Source organism: Maylandia zebra, linkage group LG8 (assembly GCF_041146795.1).
Source record: "Maylandia zebra isolate NMK-2024a linkage group LG8, Mzebra_GT3a, whole genome shotgun sequence".
Taxonomy (NCBI): domain Eukaryota; kingdom Metazoa; phylum Chordata; class Actinopteri; order Cichliformes; family Cichlidae; genus Maylandia; species Maylandia zebra.
In genome coordinates this window covers 27,915,505-27,935,396 of record NC_135174.1, presented here as the reverse complement: position 1 = coordinate 27,935,396, position 19,892 = coordinate 27,915,505, and the positions used below count along the sequence as shown (strand labels likewise).

The following is a 19,892-nucleotide window of genomic DNA, read 5'->3' as shown; positions in this document are numbered from 1 at the left end:
GCAGCCCAGCAGCACTGCCCTTCAATTCAAACTCTATTAGCTTTCACTTTTCCAATACAGCCAATCAGAAAACAGCGCTTAACATGAAGCACAAATATTCTGTCACTCAGACTGATTAGCTTTCAAGATGATGAGGTTAACATCCAGCAGGTCAGCCCAGCTGTTTTTAGAACATGGTTCTTTCACTTTACGCCATAATGCTTCAAAACATCACATGAAGCCTAAAGTGGAACTTTACTGTTGCCAAATTTAATCAAAACTAAACTAAAACTAACAAAAAGGGAGAAGTGCAATGGATGAAAGTTATAAATTCCATCATTTTGGACTTTTCAAGTTTAGAAAACACTTATTCATTTGTTTTCATGACAGTTTGAGTTTTAGTGCACAAAAAGTCACGGTGGAAAAGCAGGTGTGCTGAAAAAACCTGGTTTAGTGAATAAAGTCTTAATGACTGAGGAGGCTGAAATGTGTCAGTGCAGCGCTGCAGGGCCGAGCTGCGATAAACTTTTAGTAGAGGTGACGTTGGCCAACGTCCGGCCTGAGCCGAGCGGCCGGCTTGCTTGTAAACAGCTCCCCCACTGTGTCACACCGACTCCCGCAGCAGCTGGTTCCGCCTATTGTTCCCGGCTCCCGGTGAAAGCGTCACACTGACACCTCTCAAGGGTGTCCCCAGAGCGACCCAAGGCTCCTCGTTCACACAATTCATCTCAATCTGTCAGAAAAAACAGAGGCCTGTAACGGAGAGCTCCAAAACAAGCGGAGAGACTGAAACTCAGAGAACGAATGAGAACGTAAATAATGGCAAAAGCATGAAATGGCATCGCCTCAACAATTAAAGGCAATACTTTTTTGTAAAGACTTGACTTTTCTGTGAAATCTATTAATAAATTATCATTGTTTTTATACCACTACTCCATTGTTTTGTCTTGGCTGCTTTCCCTTACCTGCAGCCATTCCCCTAAACGCACACATGCTGCGAACAACACAGTTACACTAAACTGTAACTGTATATGATACATTTTTGTGCATTAAAATTGTTATTAAATTCCAAGAGAAATAATGAACTGAATTCAGAATTCAACATGAGAGCATGTACTTATATTATACAACAGTAATAACAGTTTATGGACATTACAGTGCTGCAAACATCAGAAAATGTTACCCTGTTAAACTTATGAAATGACTGAATATAAGTCAATATAAGTATGATAACATATTTTACACTAAGAAACTGTTACTGTATAGTATACTCTAAAATGACATTTCAGTACTAGCAAATCTAAATGGTAAATGATAAATGACCTGTATTTGTATAGCGCTTTTACTAGTTCCCCCTAGGGACCCCAAAGCGCTTTACACACCCAGTCATCCACACACTGGTGGAGGCAAGCTACAGTCAGCTGTCCTGGGGCAGACTGACAGAAGCGAGGCTGCCACATCGCGCCATCGGCCCTTCTGGCCAACACCAGTAGGCGGTAGGTGAAGTGTCTTCCCCAAGGACACAACGACCGAGACTGTCCAAGCCGGGGCTCAAACCGGCAACCTTCCGATTACAAGGCGAACTCCCAACTCTTGAGCCACGATCACAAAGTAGCAAAGTATTTCACTGTATGTGCCGTACAAACAGGTCATATAATGCACAAATACTTATATAAACTACAGTAATAGAAGTATAAACTGTATAACTGTATGAAGTTACATTCCTGCTGCTCATCTGTTTTTCTTACTTGTCACAACAACTCAGAGAAATATATAAATATATAAAAAAGTTACATTGCAAAATGCAATAATTTTATCTTCCACAAATGGAAAAATGAACAGTACGATTTTAAAGTAAATCACAAAACACCTCTGTGTCCTCTTTTCCTCAAAGTGAAAAGATTGCAAACCTACTGACAAACGTCATTTATGACTTTTATGTTGGACTTTTATTCGTGTTTCTGGCCAGAGTATTAAAATAGCTGCCCACGGAGTGAAGCATTCAGATATAGCCTTCTGCTGCTGAAGGACGCGTCCGCATTGCATACTTGTGCTAAAGCCTCGGCTCAGTCCTGCATCGGATTAGCAGCGGCAATGGTGAAATGTTGAGCCACAGCCCACATTTGTGGGTGTGTCTGTGAGCCTGCAGCAGCTCGGACGGGCTGTCAGTTGTTCGTGCAGAAATGTCAGTCAGACAGGTGCACCACGCCGCCACAACAGCACTGCGTGTCGAACACGCCTGTGGGCTGCTGCAGGGCAAACACAGACTATCACTCTGGGGTTGAAAGCTGTGAGCAAACTGGTGGGTAAAAACACCGCCAAAGCTACCAGGCTGTGACCTCTTTGACCCTGACGTCTGCATGTTGCCAGTATGTTTACCGCGTGTTTTTCTTTGGTCACCGAGGGACAAGATTACAGGAAATTTGCCGGAGGACCTGAATCCGGCCCTTCCTTCTATCTTTTTCCTGAAGTTAGGAAGTCCCTCGGTATATTTAGATCACAGCTGTCCACCATGGAAATATCCAAGGCTCCCAAATGACTAATGGAGGGTGACAGCAAATAAATTAAAAGGTAAACTCACGCCAGAGCCAAACAAGGTCGAAGAGGCGGCGTTAATTCAGAAACACTGAGGACACAAATCAAACTCGTGTTTGTTCTTGTCTTTTGTTTGTTGGTTTGAAGTAGTTTGAAGTTTGTGACACAAAAGCATCTGAGTGAGGGGAGGTTACAGTTTCACCATAATGCTAATAAACAATACACCAAAGCTGGTTATGGAGCCACGTGTTTAAATGTCCGCCTCTTATACAGCATTTTTCTTCTCTACATGTGGACTCCAAGCACTTTTGACAACATGCATCATTCACCAATCACACACATGCAAGCACTTATTTCTATCGCTAAACACATGCAGGGTTCTTGCACACTTTGCCAGGCAGGGCAGCCAGGGATCAAACCACCAACCTTCCAGTTTGTAGATGACCTGCTGTGACTTCCTGAGCCACAGAGGCAGATAAAGTATCGTCAACAGGAAGTTCCAGTCAATACGACAAGAAAAGCGCCATGTAAATGTCCTCTATTCCCGTGGTTATCTACAAGCTCTAAAGTGGTGGGAGATGTGCACGTGAGTGTGTGGTTGTTGGTCTGTGATTTTAAGTAGGAATACCCTGGGACGGGTCACTGCATGGATTGAGTCAGGAGCCAACTGTAGTGCCCGTACAGCGCTGTCACCATTTATTCCATCACTGACGATGTTGTCTTTAACGATAGGTGTCGCCACTCAGACAAAACTTCCACCGTAGTGCTGGTGTAGCAATAGAAGAAGTTTCCTTTTGCATAATCTGGGATCCCCTGTGCTTCTGTGCTAACATCATTAAAATGGTCGTAAAAACTCACACAGGGATACACTCTTGTCACTAGGTGCACCCAAAACTAGACTGTGGCTGACTTGATGAGCAGCTGAGAAAGTGGACAGACTGAGAAATCATTCCCTCGATGATGGGAAGACCGAGAAATAAAAACTGATTGTGCCGAATAGCCTGAAAAAGAAAGTGAAATAAAAAGTGAATCGTCGTTCATCTTTATTGGTTTAACAGCTGGCAGATGCTTTTGACCATTAGCTGCTCTCAGAACCTCCCGCCCAAGGATTTCCCACAGTTCGGTGTGGTTCCTAACCATGCTGACCTCTGTAATGTGCGCATTCCCTGCAACCAGCTGTCATGTTGCTTCTGTGAGAGAGCAGCGTGTGAGAAGGGAAAAAGGGTGTGATGGACAGGAGACAATAACTGTCGGAGGGTTTACGTCCATTTTTAGACTCCGCTGACCCGTTTCCAGTGTCATCCAAAGATTCCAGAGGATCTGGGAGTGTTTCAGCCCCTGCTGCAGGAAGGGCAGTGCAACTGCTCTGCAACTTGACACTCCATCAAAGAGCCTCTGAAAATAAGGATTTCATCCTCTTGTAATAGAGGGGGTTTTATGTGGAGGTTAGTGAGGCTGTGCCCTCGCCTTCCTGTAATTGTCCCAGTCATGCTCCCGTTTCCATGACTGAGCAGAAACTGAGCGTGAGTGCGATCTGATTTACAGCAGCCACATGTGAACCGGAGCTTATAAAGCTCCCTGACCCACATGTGGAAACTGAAAACTAAAATCGTTTTGCTGATGAATTTCTCAAATAAAGCGATTTGGTCATCACACATCGCTTTGTAGCCGGCGGTGGGTCACTAGGGGGGTATTCCAGGCTCCCTGTCATATGTCAGGATGGTAAATACATATTATAGCAGGGGTTAAGTGGTTCCCTCACAACATGCTCATCATGCTTGTTCAGGCTAGTGTGGAAGCTCTGCTTTCTTCAGCTCTAAAAATGATAAGTAAAAATTTACAAAGCGGCAAACTGTTTTTCCAGGCTAGAAGATGATCTTCTAAATTAATGAGACGCCATTTCCTCTCCAGCTCACGAGTTGTCTCCTTTAAGGTGAGTGTTTGACAATGAAGGAGCTACAGTATCTGGAGTCGCACGCGGTGAAGAAGTAAAAATATTAACTAATTATTGGGAACAGCCTTCAGGTTACTGCTATGAATAAAAAAACCCAAAGAAAAACTTTGCAAGGCTGAAGAACTATTGCTCAAGCCCACTTCAAAATTACATTTTGGCTCCCTGGAAGCAAAAACAAATGAGGGCTCAAGAGTTTTGCACAGTTCTATACTTCATTGAGTTTTGTCACACTGGGAGTTTGTCGGAGATGGTGAGTCTAAAGTTGGCTCTGATGGGTCAGCCCTGGCCAAGTTAGGGTTAGGCAGCTAAAACAGATGGTCAGGTTTGTAGCTCACACTAACCTCCAACTGCCTTACTCAAAGTTTTCACCTTGATGCTTCCTCCATTGTCTCTCAGTGAACTTTACACTGGATGCAGCTGCAATTTTGTGATTGTGATTATGATTGGTCAAAGAAGAAGTGCTGCCCTACTTTCTGAGCCACCCTGCACACCCTTTTCTCATTTACTCACCAGTTCTCAGGTTAAAAGGCCAGCTAAAACCTCTGCTCTTTGCCAGACCGTTGTCACCGTTGTGGTGGTATCAGGCTTGCAAACCTGTGGCTCTCTTTACTGAGTGCTTCCTAGTTTTCTGACCTTGTTCTCTGCTCCTCCTTTTTTGTGCTCTTTACCTTGGCTGGATCTTCTTCCTAACTTACCTGCAAACAAAGAGCTGGCAATTCTTCGTCTATTCACTTGCACAGTCCTCTGCAACTGCCTCCCTCACCTGCACTCAGAAAAAGCAAGAACTTAAACCACAGATTTTTCTCATTTCAATTCATTCCTCAGACCTCCTGAAAAAAGACAAGGGAAGATCTTTCCAATTAAACGAAGAGCAACAAAGACTGTGGCGAGGAAAGAAGGATTCAGTGACGCTAGTAACAGCAATAAAACCATAAAGCTATAACCCAGCCCTGGCCAGGGACAAATAAAAGAATAAAATGAAATGCTAAAAATATATTTTCAAAATTTACAACAGTGGAGCTAACCAGAACGATAAAATCTTCACCGCCAAGAGTCCCCAGAGCCTCCTGAAACAGCCCTAAAAGTCCAGTAAAGGTTTGCAGGGCAGTGGAGCGTTCACCCTCATGGAGCAACACGTCTTCCATCCCAGACCTCCTGTGCCGAGAGAAACAGCAACAGTCACTTGGCCAAGCCAACACCAGTCTGGTGTAACTAATGAAGGAGGCTTGGACAGAGGTCTGAGCTCTGTCTGCCACTGGTATCTTCTCCTTCTGTGTCACAGCACAAAAACCAGGACGCTATTCTTGCCGTTCTGCTCCACCTGCAGCGTCTCCACATCCTCCGTACGATAGTCCAGACAGATAAATTCAAACTTGTTGCTGCCCGTGTTTGCTTGAGCTGTAAATGAGCTGAAGTTGTGGGTAGGAAGTAACTATACTTTCAAAATAAAAGCATGCAAATACATTAAATATTAAAAAAAGAATTCTAATAAAGCTACAATATAAAGCATCCAGAATATACAATCAACATTACTATAATACCATAACTGAAACACCATTAACCTAGTCTCTGATAGGTTAATGGTGACTTTATTTACCTGCATGGGTTAAAGTGGGCTGGAATGGCATTTTCCATCAGTTAACAAGGTATTAAATCTGATAGGCAGGCTAATGCATGTCACAAATTAAGCACTATAACTAACATCACCCTACACATAAACTGTCACAAAATAAGTCTTCTAGTTGAGTGTAGACTCGCCATATTTCCCGGGGGTGGGGTGGGGAGTGGGGGTGGATAGAGGGAGATAGGATTCCCTCTCTGCTGAACTTCGTTAGCAAAACCAACAAAGAGTGAACAAGAGTGGTTATTGGAGCAGCAGCACAGGTTAGCAGATTATAGCCTCGCAAAACAAATCATTATGTCTGTTGAAGCCAGGACCATCTTTTCTCCATGTTGCACAAACCCCTGCTTTCATGTAGATTCTGTTAATGTAAAGAGTTAAACTTGCATCGCTCTGCTTGGTTCTTGCTCTTGAGGCCACTTGTTCTTACAATTATGACAGAAACTAGGCTTCTAATCCAAACATACTCAATTTGGAGAAAATTGGCAAATAAAATGCAAATTAATAACACTTTCCAGTTCAGGTGGACAGCCACTAATCCTTAGGAGAAATAAAAAGATTCAATCTGGGAGTAATTTTCAAAATGTTCCCAGGGCATGCGTTTACATAATTAAATAAAAGCTGTGTTCTCGTTCTTTTAACTAATGATTTCTTCACATTAACTTGTACATTTATCAGTGGAATTCACAAATGCCTCGTTTGCCTTTTAACAGCTCTGACACAGCAGGATTGATAACAGTGTGTTCTCCCCAAAAATCCCTTTCTTTTAATTACATTGTCATGATGTTAAATAAACTTGTACCACCCGCAAGCATGCACAGCTCATTAGCTGCAAACCAAAATGTTTGATGCGAGTAAAAGATTACTTCCTTTACCACCTTAAAGATGTGAAAACAGGTCTGATCATATAAAAACTCTTAAATAAGCACAATTACTAATTTTAGAGCACCGACTAGTTTTCCTTTTCATTTAAGAAACCACACTGTTGCTGAATTCTGTGATAAGCATGTGCATCATGTGCATGAAACAGCTCCGCACTTTAGTTTCTGTCAATCACTTGCATTTATCGGCAAAGGTTTTCTGATCGGCAGCTTTGTGAGGAAATAGCAGGTTTATATTTTTCATAAAGATCTAAAGCAGCAAATTGAGAAACTTCCTGGGAAATGCAGACAAAGCTTTGCTTTGATTCTCTTTGGACTCTCACGATCACAAAAAAAACACAACACAAAAAGAGGTCAGGGGGGCTGAAACAGGTGAAGCGACTCCAGGTCAAAGGTCAGCTGTCCTGGGCAAGTTCAAAACGACTCGTTTGACGCCGCAGTCTGCTCACATTTCCACATGAGAATCATTATATCGTCTCGGCCAGCCATTTACTCTTGTTTGTCTTTCACCTGATTCTCATATATTCTCACTTTAGATTGTGATCTTTCCAAAATTCAAATATTTAATGAATTAACTGACTGTAAGTGAAACCAAGCTTTAGAAATAAATGCATGTATATGGAGATACTAAAATAATACCTTTTAATACCTTTAAGTTAATTCTTGCGCCGTAAAATCACAAGTTGGCCTTGACCTCTTTGGCTGCTTAAAAACAGTGGAAAATCTTTAAATGGGTGGACATTAACCAACTCCTACCCACAGGCTCAGACAACAAAATCTCCCTTCCATAGACTGGATTTTCCAAATACAAGGACCTTTCGTGCTGAAAGCCTGGCCTTGCCTCTGTTGTCAGCACTAAACAAAGTGTGTACACAATGTGAACTATGAGCCAAACTGCTGAGAGTGCAGGCAGCTACATGTCTCTGTGGACATCATCGTCATTACCGATAATTATATCCAGCCCAGGTAAAAGCAGACTGAGGTCATAATGATTGGTGGAAATAAATGAGAGAAGCTGATAGTTGGTTTGACAGCAGATGGTTGTTTTTTGTCAGGCCTCTGGATTTCACCCAGCTCCACCCTCATCCTCCTCTTTTGTTAAACCAGGAAGGAGCAGAGCTGCTGTGCGTGTCATCATGTAAAAAACACTGAACTGTCATGAAATGAATAAATCAAAGAAACTGAATGTATATTTAACTTTAACAAAAATGAAACCAAAAGTAGTTTTAATGTGGCAGACTGAGGAATCCTACACTCTGTGTAATGAGCGGATATAAAAATCATATCAAGGCCCAGGCATCTATGATATGTACACTTATATAGAGTGAAAGCCCAACAATTAAAAGACTCCTTCTGTACAACCATCCTCAGCTGCTTCTGCTGGAAGTTTCTTTCTGTTAAAAGGGAGTTTTTCCTTCCCACTGGCCAAAGTGCTTGTTCATAGGGGTCATCTGATTCTCTGTATTATTGTAGGGTCTTTACCTTAAAGCAGCGATCCCCAACCTTTGTTGCCCTACAGACTGGTTTATTTTCACGGACTGGCCTTTAAGGTGTTGCGGATAAATACAACAAAATAAAACCAGTACTGGTACTAAAAAAGGAAGATTTATTCATAATACACGGGAAAAGACGCAGGGAAACCAAATGTAAAAAAAAAAAAAAAACATCCAAAAAATGATTAAAACCGATGAAAACATGGCCCGGTACCAAACGACCGTTCTGTGGCCCAGGGTTGAGGACTGTTGCCTTAGAGTATAAAGGACCTTGAGCTGACTGCTGTGATTTTTCCTGTAAAAGTAAAATTTGAAATGAGCTGCGCTGACATGGAAAATGCACACAACCTAGAGGGACAACGCAACACAGAACAAAGGGACACTGACATAAATACACAGAAGGTAATGAGGGAAGTGGGAACACACGGGGAACACAGCTGAAGACAATTACCCATGACCGAGCAGGGAGGACACGAAACTGAAAATACTGACACCAAGATGTGGACCTTAAACACAACACATTACACAGAGATGAGCACAGAGAGAGAGAGGCAGAGAAGAAGGATGAATACGAGGGGATGAGGAGAACACAGAACACAAAGGACGGGAACACGGTACCAGAACAAACACCACAATAAAAGCATGGACACAGGGGAATCCAAATACCAAACCAAACAGTCCAATGGACATAAGGAACAAAATACAAAACCACAGAAAAACTGAGAAGACTGGGTCAAAATGACCCAGGACCATGACAGTTCATTAAAAATGACGTAGTCGTGAATATATAACTCTACAAGCGCCTTGAAACAACTGCTGTTTTTGATGTGGGCATATATAAATAAACTGAATCTAAATGCATTCGTTGAATTTTAATGTCTTAATGAACACATGATGTTCTTCATTAATATCATTGATAAAGATAAGGGGGTTCCTTTGGGGGCTATTAGGTAAGTGGTGAGTCTTGTCAGTGGGCGTGCGATGTCCTCACTTTATTAATCAGGTGTGCTTTCAGTCTTATTTGAGCTTTCTCTTTAACCAATCGGTGACAGTGTTCATCTTTTTTATCCAGTTTATGGTGCCGACTCATGACTTCAAGGAGTTGCTGGCTTTTGTTTTTTTGCAGGTGTAGTTTTGGGTAAATCTCTATGTGTCCTTAGTGTCCTATATTTTTAAATAATTCACTAAACAAGTGATTTTCCCAGTAAATCTGCTGGGACAGGTGCCCTTTTTAGTTTCAGCCTTCAGCTATCGCGCTCTGATGCTTCCAAGCTGAGTATTGAACGAGGCTCGTAAACACAAACTGAACAGCTTTTCGCTTTGCTGTCTTGTGTTTCCTTAGCAGCATTCTTTCTTAATGGGAAGAGATTTGTACTGAATAACCTTATGACCAATTCTAAGCATTCACATCAAGCTGGTCATTGTGGAGCATTTTAAAAATGATATAATCTCAGTTTTACAAAGAGTGGACTCTCCAGGCGCTGTGGTCCCAGTGTGTCAAAAGCACCTTGAAGGGGACTCTGAGCTGATGAAACAAACAGCCTATTGATGATCAAATAAAAGGAGCTTCTCTTTCCTCCCCTCTTTATCTCAGGATGCATCTCATGCCTCCCCTAATACCTGCCATCCTGATTAGATGTGGAAACAAAGCTCTGTGCCATCCTTCCTCCTCCTTAATTGCATCATTAAGACGGATCGTCTTGAGATTAAATTAGATACTTTTAAATAGATCAGCGGTAAGAAATTGAAATTTTAAGGAAGCCGAGGCACAAGCCTGTGGTTCTTTGTGCATCTGCAACAGGTTTTCCTCATGTAATGCTTTGTTGGCAAGTTAAACATCGACTTCTTACTTTTTGACCTTTTTTCGCAGTTTCTCTGCACATGGACCACAGTGTTAAAACAAACAGAAAAAGGGCTTTTGGCAACACTTCTGTGCTTGAGGTTTTACTGGTTTGGAGAACTAAGTAAACGAAGAGGATGTAATTAGTTCAGGAAAGTTTGTGTATAGCAAATTCATAGATTTGACTCCAAACACTGGAAAATAATCGCTAAAAATGTGGAAAGTATAGAAACTATGTAGCACATTTCTAAAAACAAAAAAAGGAATGTGCTGAGAAAGTGGTCCTCCGTGCTGAACTGAAGATCACCGTCAATATGTGCATGTGCAGTGACGAGACATTTCACAACCTTCAGACTCACAGATAATCAGATCGCCATCACTAGTCAACAGGGACAAACTGAATGTCTTCTTAACACCATCCAACATATGGCAGGGCCATTTCTCTGTGGAGTTTGGATGTCGCCCCCCGTCATGTCCAGGCTCTCTCCGGTACTTCGGCTTCCTCGTACAGTCCAAAGATATGCAGTTTTGTTAACTGGTGATTTTAAACTGCCCTTGAGTCGATGGATAGCATCCTAGCTTCATTTCCATGTGACATCAGCTAATGTGTATATAATATTTTATTAGGATCAATAACTGCTAATCGTATGTGTACATCATCTGGTCACAGTACTTTGACCCAGGAGACTCAATATTATGTCAGTTCAGTTTTTTACTCAGTGTGTGTGTTTGTATGCCTGTGCTTAGGAACAGATAAAAGTGGTTTTGAATGGGATGCTGCATAAATACGTCCACAGCACTCTTTGGCCTGTTTGTGCTGTTGTGCTCATTGGGATTTAATCACAATGAGAGTTAAAAAAAAAAAAAAAGCGGGTGTAGATGCTATTTATGTGATAAAAATGGGGCATTTTTATCACATAAAAATGCTCCTGATGGTGGAGGACAAACACACAGAGACTTTGTGCATTATACACTGCTCAATAGATTTAATCAAACTTCTTTTTAATCAGAGTAAAGAATCAAGTCTATTAAACATCTGAGTTATTGATCTGGTCAGTTAAGTAGGAGAGAGGGTTGTTAATCAGTCTCAGCTGCTTTGGTGTTAATGAAACTAACACTGGAGGAGCGACCTGACTACTTTTGCTGTGGATTATAAAGTCTAGTCTAAGATTCATTCATTTAAACACTGAGGTCCAAGGTGTCATTAAAGAAATAACATCTTAGTGGAATGATTGCATCATATAGGTAAGAGAGAGAGACAGACACGGCTGGGTGAGCTAGGCTGACTTGCATTGAGAATGAAAGAGGGTAAAGATGATACAGCACTGTGCTGTAAATGCATCAACTTATCTCACCTACGCTTTCAAGGACACACGCTTACTCAGATTTAACAGGTATAAATCTTTTGAGACAGATCAGGATTTGCCATGATGATGGTTGCTTACTAACTAGTTTAGTTGTCTACTTGCCATGCAATGATAGCTTCACGGTTAAGTGATGCTGTTCATGCAGACTTTTCAACCAGTTGACATTTAACCTACATATAGCATCATCACAGTCGGGCTGTTTGCACAGTTCTACAGTAATGCTCTCTCTTCACAGCCAAACTGACACCTGCAATGAAGCTCAGTGAGAAATTATATTCTAAATATCCCGGCTAGAAATCTGTGAACATTAAGTTCAACAGTTCATTTTGAGGCTGAGGTATTCCAGTGTCATCATCTTTTTATGGCATTCTTGTTTTACAATACGCATCAAACCCTTTGTAACCTTGTGGAGACGGGAGGAATATGGGTGTCATAAAGTCATATCATCTGTAAATACATGGAATACTCTGCAGTCTGATGAACGACCACTTACCTGTACTTAAGGTCCATGTTCCAGAGGGACGAGCCACAGTAAACACTGTGGTCTTAAGCACAACTGTTGATTGTATGTGCTTTCAAATCTTTTTTTACCCCCTAAATTAAGCCATATATATATATATATATATAAAAAACAGGGCATCAGTCATTGTGTAAAAGAAGAGCAAAGCAGATATAATGTGGTTCTAAAATCTAACACGAATATCAAAGCTCTGTTTACCTGGTTTCTATGGAGAGGTGAGAGCTGCAAAACGGCGAGTCTCTAACTAAGGAGTCAGGCAGCGGGAACAGCTGGGGCATCAGACCAGGTGACTGTGGCAAACGCACACGTATGCACGCCAACCTAAACACACAGCACCATTAGCATCCATAAAAAGCCAGGTCTTGTCAGCATTAATCACCCCTGCTGTGTTTTTGCGAACTCTTTAGCAGAGGTGTACATGGACTTCTGAGCAGGTTTTTCCCCAGCATCATGTGTGCACAGCTCATGTTACCCAAAGAACAGCAGCGTTCCTGAAATCTGTTGTGATCTCTTGCAAGAAACTGTGTGAGCATGACAACGTTCTGGTTTTAACCGCCCCAAACCTGTGCAGGTCTTTTTATTTAAGTCTCATTTTCCAGTTTTTTTTCAGAATCAGAATCGTCATTATTTGTGCACACGAACGAGGAATTTAAATCCAGTTTTTAAAGACGGATGTGCCACGTGATTTCTCAGTCACAAAACAACTTTTACAGTGAATGGAACAACAAACAACGCAGTGACTGTTTAATTAAAAAAAGATGGATGGGGCTATTTTAATAAGCTCCTCTCCTTGGCACATTTTTTTGTGTGACTTTTGCATATAAATGTGGCAGATGATGAGGATTTTCTGTCCTTTACATGGTTTTAAATTACACTGGGAGTGTTTCTAAAGTGATTAGTCTGCACAACAGCCTTTTATTTTAAGTAGATTGGGGTCAATTTTAATTTTTTGAATTTACAAAATGTTCATTTTAACTGGAATCGCAAACTGCAGGACTTTATTTGCTATGTGTAATGCCACGAGCTCTATATAACATGTTGTGCGACGTTGGCATGACCCTTTTTCCATTAAACTACTGTCCGCCTTCGAAAAGGATCCTACCTGATTATTAGCTAATACGGCTTTTAGAGAAATGCCCCTTTGATCGTGACTGTTTAAATGAAGGCTCTTTGTTGGTTGCCTTGGTGCTGTCGGGACTGAATTGAGCCTCTGATGCTTCAGCGCAAGAACAGCACACTACTTAGGCTATTAATAAGACTATTGAAGATGGAGTGTACCCCAGCTGCACAAAGCTGCCACTCTGTAGTATAAGTGAACAATTTTGTGTCTTGAAAAGATTTGCCATATGTGAGCAGTGGAAATCATCTTCAGCTACAAGTGCTTTCCACCTCGTTTTAAAGTAAAATTCGAGACTTCATTTACTTTAAGAATATCTGTTCTGGGCAAAGAGCAATTCTTAAAGTAAATCACAGTTTTTGCTATTATATTGCAAACAATTAAAAAAGTGCTCACACAGAGTTTGAAGAGCCAAAGATAGATCTTTTTAAATGTCTTATTCAACTTATCCAAAGTCTGAAACTCAAAGATGTTTGATCTCTAACTGTAAAAAAGCACAAAAGCGACTAAAAACTACATCTGAGAAGCTGCAGGTGGTGAATATTTATTTTTGCTTATAGAATGACTGAACGTCAGATCAGTTCAGCTTTATAACTAATCCAAAAGTAACGCTGGAACTCTCCTTTAAACTCAATAGCTGGGAAAGTAAGGAGACTAGACACCAGTATTTCATGTTTCTGGATAAAGTGAAATCAAATAAATCCCAGAAAGTCATAAAATTAAGCCTTGTGGCAAAACGCTTGAAAGATCTTTTGATCTTCAGTGTTTATCACTGGAAGTAAGTAGGTTTTCAGGCATAATTGCGATGACATAATCTTGTTGGGCACAGGGCCAGTCCTGGCATGGCAGCGAAGCCAACTTTACCAAGTCATGCAGGAATCAACGATTGCGTAAAACATTTGTCTCCTGTACTTTATTTTAATTTGAACCACATTCTTTTTCCACATTGTTAATATAAGACGAGCTCTGTTTGCACCCCTGTGGGAGCTAAATCTCGGGGAAGGTGCAGAGTTTCCACCTGGTGTTGTCAAACTACAGCCTCCGGACGCCGATGAGCCTTTCTGTCAGTCAGTTACAAGAATCAGCCAAAAAGTTGTATGCAACTCTTTGACTTTGTTCTTTTTTAGCTGATGTCCTTGTATGGTACCTGCTCTGTCTTCACCTGGCTTTCCCTCAGGAGAGTCAACACAGAGCTGACGTGGTTGGCTCTCAGCGTTATCCCACTCCAGGCTGTGTGTGTCCATAGCAACCACTGGGCACAGCAGGGAGGGTGTTATATCTCTAGTGCATACAAGAAAAAAGTGCATGATGTACTCCTGTGCAGACACGGTGTAAGGTGTGCGGCTGGGACTCCAAGACGCTTTTAGGAAAACTTCACGTGGAAGTATTCTGCTCATTTTCAGCTCTATATTTTCATTTTTTGACTCATGAACTTTTTTTCAAAAATCCTTATTTATCTAATGCTGGGCCTTATTGCATTCCCTCAGTTCATCCGCTGTCTGAACGACACAACACTTGACTGTAAACCATGTTACTTTAGTCAACTTTGATCAGAGTAGGGAACGAATAAAAGTCGCTTATAAGAGTCTATTTTACTACAGTGAGCATTTTTTAAAAGCTGCAGCTCTTTGATGTCCTAATAAAAACTCCAAACAAGGCCGGTATGTTGTGCAGGCAGCTGGAACAGTGTCAAGTAAAAAAAAAAAATTAATTTCTGAATTTTGTAAATTTCATTTTCCAATCCAGTTTTTAGTACCAGCAATAAAACTGCACGCGCTGTGGCAAATGTCTCAAAGCCAAAACACATAAAATCAAAAGCATCAGCAACCTCATTACATAAGTCACAGCCTGAGTGGATGTTTTGTAATTTGGGTGAACCGACTCTTGAGTGCAACTTTTCACCTCTTTGATTGGATATCATGTCCTGACTGTTATGTTTGGAGGTCAGGCACAAGTTGCAAGGATGTATCCAGGATGTGGCTGCTCTCAGAAAAGGGCGAGAGAAGCAAAGTGCTTGCCAGACTTCTGCCAGTGCAAGGCTCGCTCTCTAAAACAGTCCTGTCCGTTCCACAGCTGTTGTTTTCTCCCCTCTCTGACCCCCCCCCCCCCCCCGACCAGTGAATATACCCCCCTCCCCTCCTCTCTCTCTCTGAATAGTTAATCCCTCTCTCTGTTTGTCTGTAGATATCTGGCGCACGCAGCAATGCGGCCTTATCCCGAGCTTCTGTGGTGTCCATTTAATCATTGACAATGTCTTTGTGTATCTTGCATCCTGTGCGATAAAATCACCATGTTAACAAAGCCATCACCCCTCCTGGCAAAATGAAAATGAATGGCACTGTATATGTAGCTCTGGAGTTACCAATTTCAATGCTAATTGTTGACTTTGCGTGCCCGCTGCAGAGGTGAATGCACTCTAAATGCGTCATGCACAATGTGTTGGCACAGTAAAGCTCAGTTTTAATTAATCTTTTCAACATCAAGGCTGATTCCACACTCGGGCTCCAGCTAGAGATCATATTTCTATTGCTGATTGGTCCAAAAAATGATAGTTTATAGTTTAAATGACATAATAAAAGCACAGAAAATTTATTTTTGTGATATAAGTTCAGCAAATTGTCAAATTTAAAAATATGAAAATATTTTCTGCATTTCTACATCATAAATCATCTTAGCAGTTTGTTATTAATCAAAATTGTTTTGCTGGAAATCCCAGCTACTCTTAGGAAAACTTGCTCATTTTATCCTCCACAGTTTTATTCTTGGGTTCATCCAAAGGAGCTTTTCATTACTCGTAATTAAAACTCTTATTTTTCTTATAATGGGCTTCAGGTCATCCAATATCTCAAATAAGACATAAGGGCGCTCTCTGTAAGACCCTGCTTTGTTCTGATTAATGGTGTCCCACCAGACTTCCACAAAAAGAGATCAAGCTGCTGCTGCTGTGAAGCTAATTAAATTGACCTGACACTTGACTCTTTCCAGCTTAGTATCAACCTCTCGCTTCATTAATGGCTCAGTCACACCAGAGTAAAACAAGAAAAAGGACATCTACCTCCGTGCGACTAAGAGAACACTTGGTGGCTGTCCTTTTGGTGGGAATAATTCTGAGAATAACTGGAATCAATCTAGGACAGCTCAGCGAGGGTTTGAAAATAAGTTTGAGTTGATGTATGAATACAGACACGTCCCAATGAGAGCTAATCGTCTTTTTAGCAGGTGATTCAGTTCACCTGATTACCTATTGCTTGTATTCTGATCATATTTCTATATAAAAACATGGCTGCCAAGCACCTCGTAATATTGCAGCTAAACTCTAAACTATGTCACTATTTATAAAGTATTTTCTTACTTGACTCTGAATGTAAGCAGTTAATGTAAATTAGTCCGTTTCTGTGTATGTGGACATCAATAGAGTTGCATTTTAGTAAAATCTGTCACAGCTAATCCCTGTATTATCACAATCAGTTTACATGTTAATTGCCTACTTTACCCCATTCAGTCAATGTCAGCTGTCACTGTCTTATTGCTGTTTTATTGGTGTCTTGAAGCACCAAAGTCACTTAAAGCAGTGGTCCCCAACATTTTGTGCCGCGAACCGGTTTATATCCGACAATATTTTCACGGACCGGCCTTTAAGGTGTTGCGGATAAATACAACAAAATAAGTTATTGTATTTATCCGCCAAGTTAACGATAAAACGCGATACAAAATAACGATAAAAACCAATAAAAACCTCAAACCATACATTTCACACCCGAGCCTCAACTCCCGCGGCCCGGTACCAAACGACTCACGGACCAGCCTGGGGGCTGGGGACCGCTGACTTAAAGGGCAGTGAGAGACTGTGAGTGGTCTTTGAGTCAGTCATTTCAAAGGTAACAAGATGGCAATAATCGTGGTCATGTTGCTGTTTCCAACAACGACTGTGCCGTAACAGTGCCCCTGTTAGTGCTGCCAACCATGACAGTAAAATCTAAAATTACTGCCGGCTGCCAGTACCTCCTCTCAGCCTCTTAGAAGTTGCACTTGTGGTTTTAATTTGAAAATCCTAAGTTTTCAGAAAACTTGACCTCTGACCTTGAGCATGATGTTGAGGTCACTGAAATTTAGGCTCGTTTAAGTAGATTTTTTTTAGATGCACCTATAATATGAATTTTCTACATCGCCTCATTCACACAATTGGGTGTCCATGCCACCTGCCCGGCAGGGCGCTGAAAACGCCCCGTCTGACTTTTATGGCTGAGGGGTGAACATGAGAGCGAGATTCAAATAATATCACACAAACTCAGGTAGTCTCCATGTTTAAAAAGATCAAAACAACTCGATTTCTAGATTTATACTCCTTAAAGGGCGATCGTGGCTCAAGAGTTGGGAGTTCGGCTTGTAATCGGAAGGTTGCCGGTTTGAGCCCCGGCTTGGACAGCCTCGGTCGTTGTGTCCTTGGGCAAGACACTTCACCCGTTGCCTACTGGTGGTGGTCAGAGGGCCTGGTGGCGCCAGTGTCCGGCAGCCTCGCCTCTGTCAGTGCGCCCCAGGGTGGCTGTGGCTACAATGTAGCTGCCATCACCAGTGTGTGAATGTGTGTGTGAATGGGTGGATGACTGGATATGTAAAGCGCTTTGGGGTCCTTAGGGAATAAGATAAGAGATAAGATAAGATAGAACTTTATTAATCCCTCGGGTGGGTTCCTCTGGGAAATTCGACTTCCAAAAAAAAAAAAAAGCACAGCAACGACCGAAGTTACAGTTACAGAATTGTTATATATATATACACACACACACACACACACACACACACACACACACACACACACACACACACACACACACACACATATAAATACAGAGACAAATATAAATAAAATATACAAAGGGGATAAATAGGAATAAAAAATAAAAATACAAGTGAATTGCACATTTCAAGCATTGAGTCTATTGCACTGTTGACTATTTACAAAAAGTATTGCACAAGGTATTTAGTAAAGCGCTATACAAATACAGGCCATTTACCATTTAAATCATCAAACGGATCTGTCCACTCAGCTACTGTTTCTATTTCTGACAGTGATATACGTCCTGAAGTCATTTACAGTGTTATGGTTTGTTCTCCAAATAAAAATAAAAATATCAGAACGAGCCCATCAGGAATAAAAACATATTTTGCCTTAAAACTGCGGGATGGCTCTCTGCAGTTAAGCTGTCACAAACAAAACCTATGGGTTTACCCTGGTCTTCAGGGGTAAACCCATAAGAACTGAATAACACCAGCCTGTGAAAAGTCAAAATAGCCCAGATCTGTGAATTAAAATATATTCTTAGGTAAGAGACGATTATCGCTCTTACGTTTTCACTCCGTTCTTCAGACTCTCCTGGTCGTAGTTAAAGCAGTCGTCCTGCGTTTGATCATCCTAAAGAGCCAGGGTGACATTTAAAGCTACTAAAGCTTGAGCAAACAGTCAGCAGATTAACAGTCCCCTGCAGTGATGCCACTCATTACTGCAACCGGAATCACTAACACCTCAGAGTGAAGAAGGAGCTGGTGTAAAAGTGTTAAAAATACAGATATGGGACAGCAGGTTGGCACATAATGGTGTGAAATCACTGTGAGACTCGTCCAGATTCTGACAGGTTAAAGTTTCTTCCTCATGGTCAGATATGTTTGACAACATCTCAGTCACGGCTTACTGAAATACTGCTTTGCCAAGATATTGCTTATGAAAGTAACTTAAAGTAACTTCTGACAGTGAGCTGCAGTAACATCTGCTATGCTCTTTGTTTACTCTTAGACACTAATAGAGTACATTTGCAAGACTTATACTTTTAAATATCCTCCTCTTAAGAAAATAAAAAGTGCTTAAAAATCTATCAGGGAATTTAACTTCAGTCCCATTGGCCTCTTGCTTAGTCATTCTCCAGTTCTGTGTTTAGCTTCCTGCCTCACATCGTCTGTTCACTTTAGCCACAATGCCAGACTGAGACCAGGCAATCTGGCTTCTTCTTATAGATTTTTGCAGCACTAAAGTTTAATATCACACTCGTTCAACCCCTGTTACAAAATGCAAGAACAGGCATCTTGGTCACACAGTAGGAATGAAAGAGGCAGCCATCTTTCACCGTTCTGTCCTTATGTGGTTTTCTTAAAATAAAAATAGGTTCATAATGTTGCAAAAACAAAGCATGAAAGGTCTTGAAAAAGGAAAGAAAAAAGAATTCTTAGCAGTTCTTAGATTTTTGCCAGAAGCTAGCAACTCTGTAAGCTAAATGCTAATAGTAGCATGCTAATATGTGCTAAAGCTGAGGGATGGCTTAATTGGCCTCACCAGCAGACTGTATGAGGAAGCAGAGTATGACAGCATCACTTTATCGTGACTGCTTGAGTGGTTAGGGGGATATTTCATAGATCAGGTTCTCACCTTGACCTTTGCTGATAGGTATTTAATGCTCTTTTTCTTTACACGTTGTTACCCATATCTGCTGCAGTTATCTAATAAAGGCAAACTTTTACTATTTAAAAAATCCTTTAGAAAACAAAAAATAAGGTGAGGAATTTATTAAATCTGTTTCCCAGCAGCCCTGCAGAGTT

At 41.2% G+C, this 19,892-nt stretch overlaps 1 long non-coding RNA gene across 1 annotated transcript; it reads right to left on the bottom strand.

The window, feature by feature from the left end:
- Positions 1-377: 377 nt before the first annotated feature.
- LOC143419982 (uncharacterized) lies at positions 378-15,304 on the bottom strand. Its single transcript, XR_013100010.1, has 3 exons — positions 15,210-15,304; positions 12,389-12,511; positions 378-712 (listed from the first exon to the last, which is right to left on the bottom strand). It is a non-coding gene; the product is annotated as an uncharacterized LOC143419982 (long non-coding RNA).
- Positions 15,305-19,892: the final 4,588 nt, after the last annotated feature.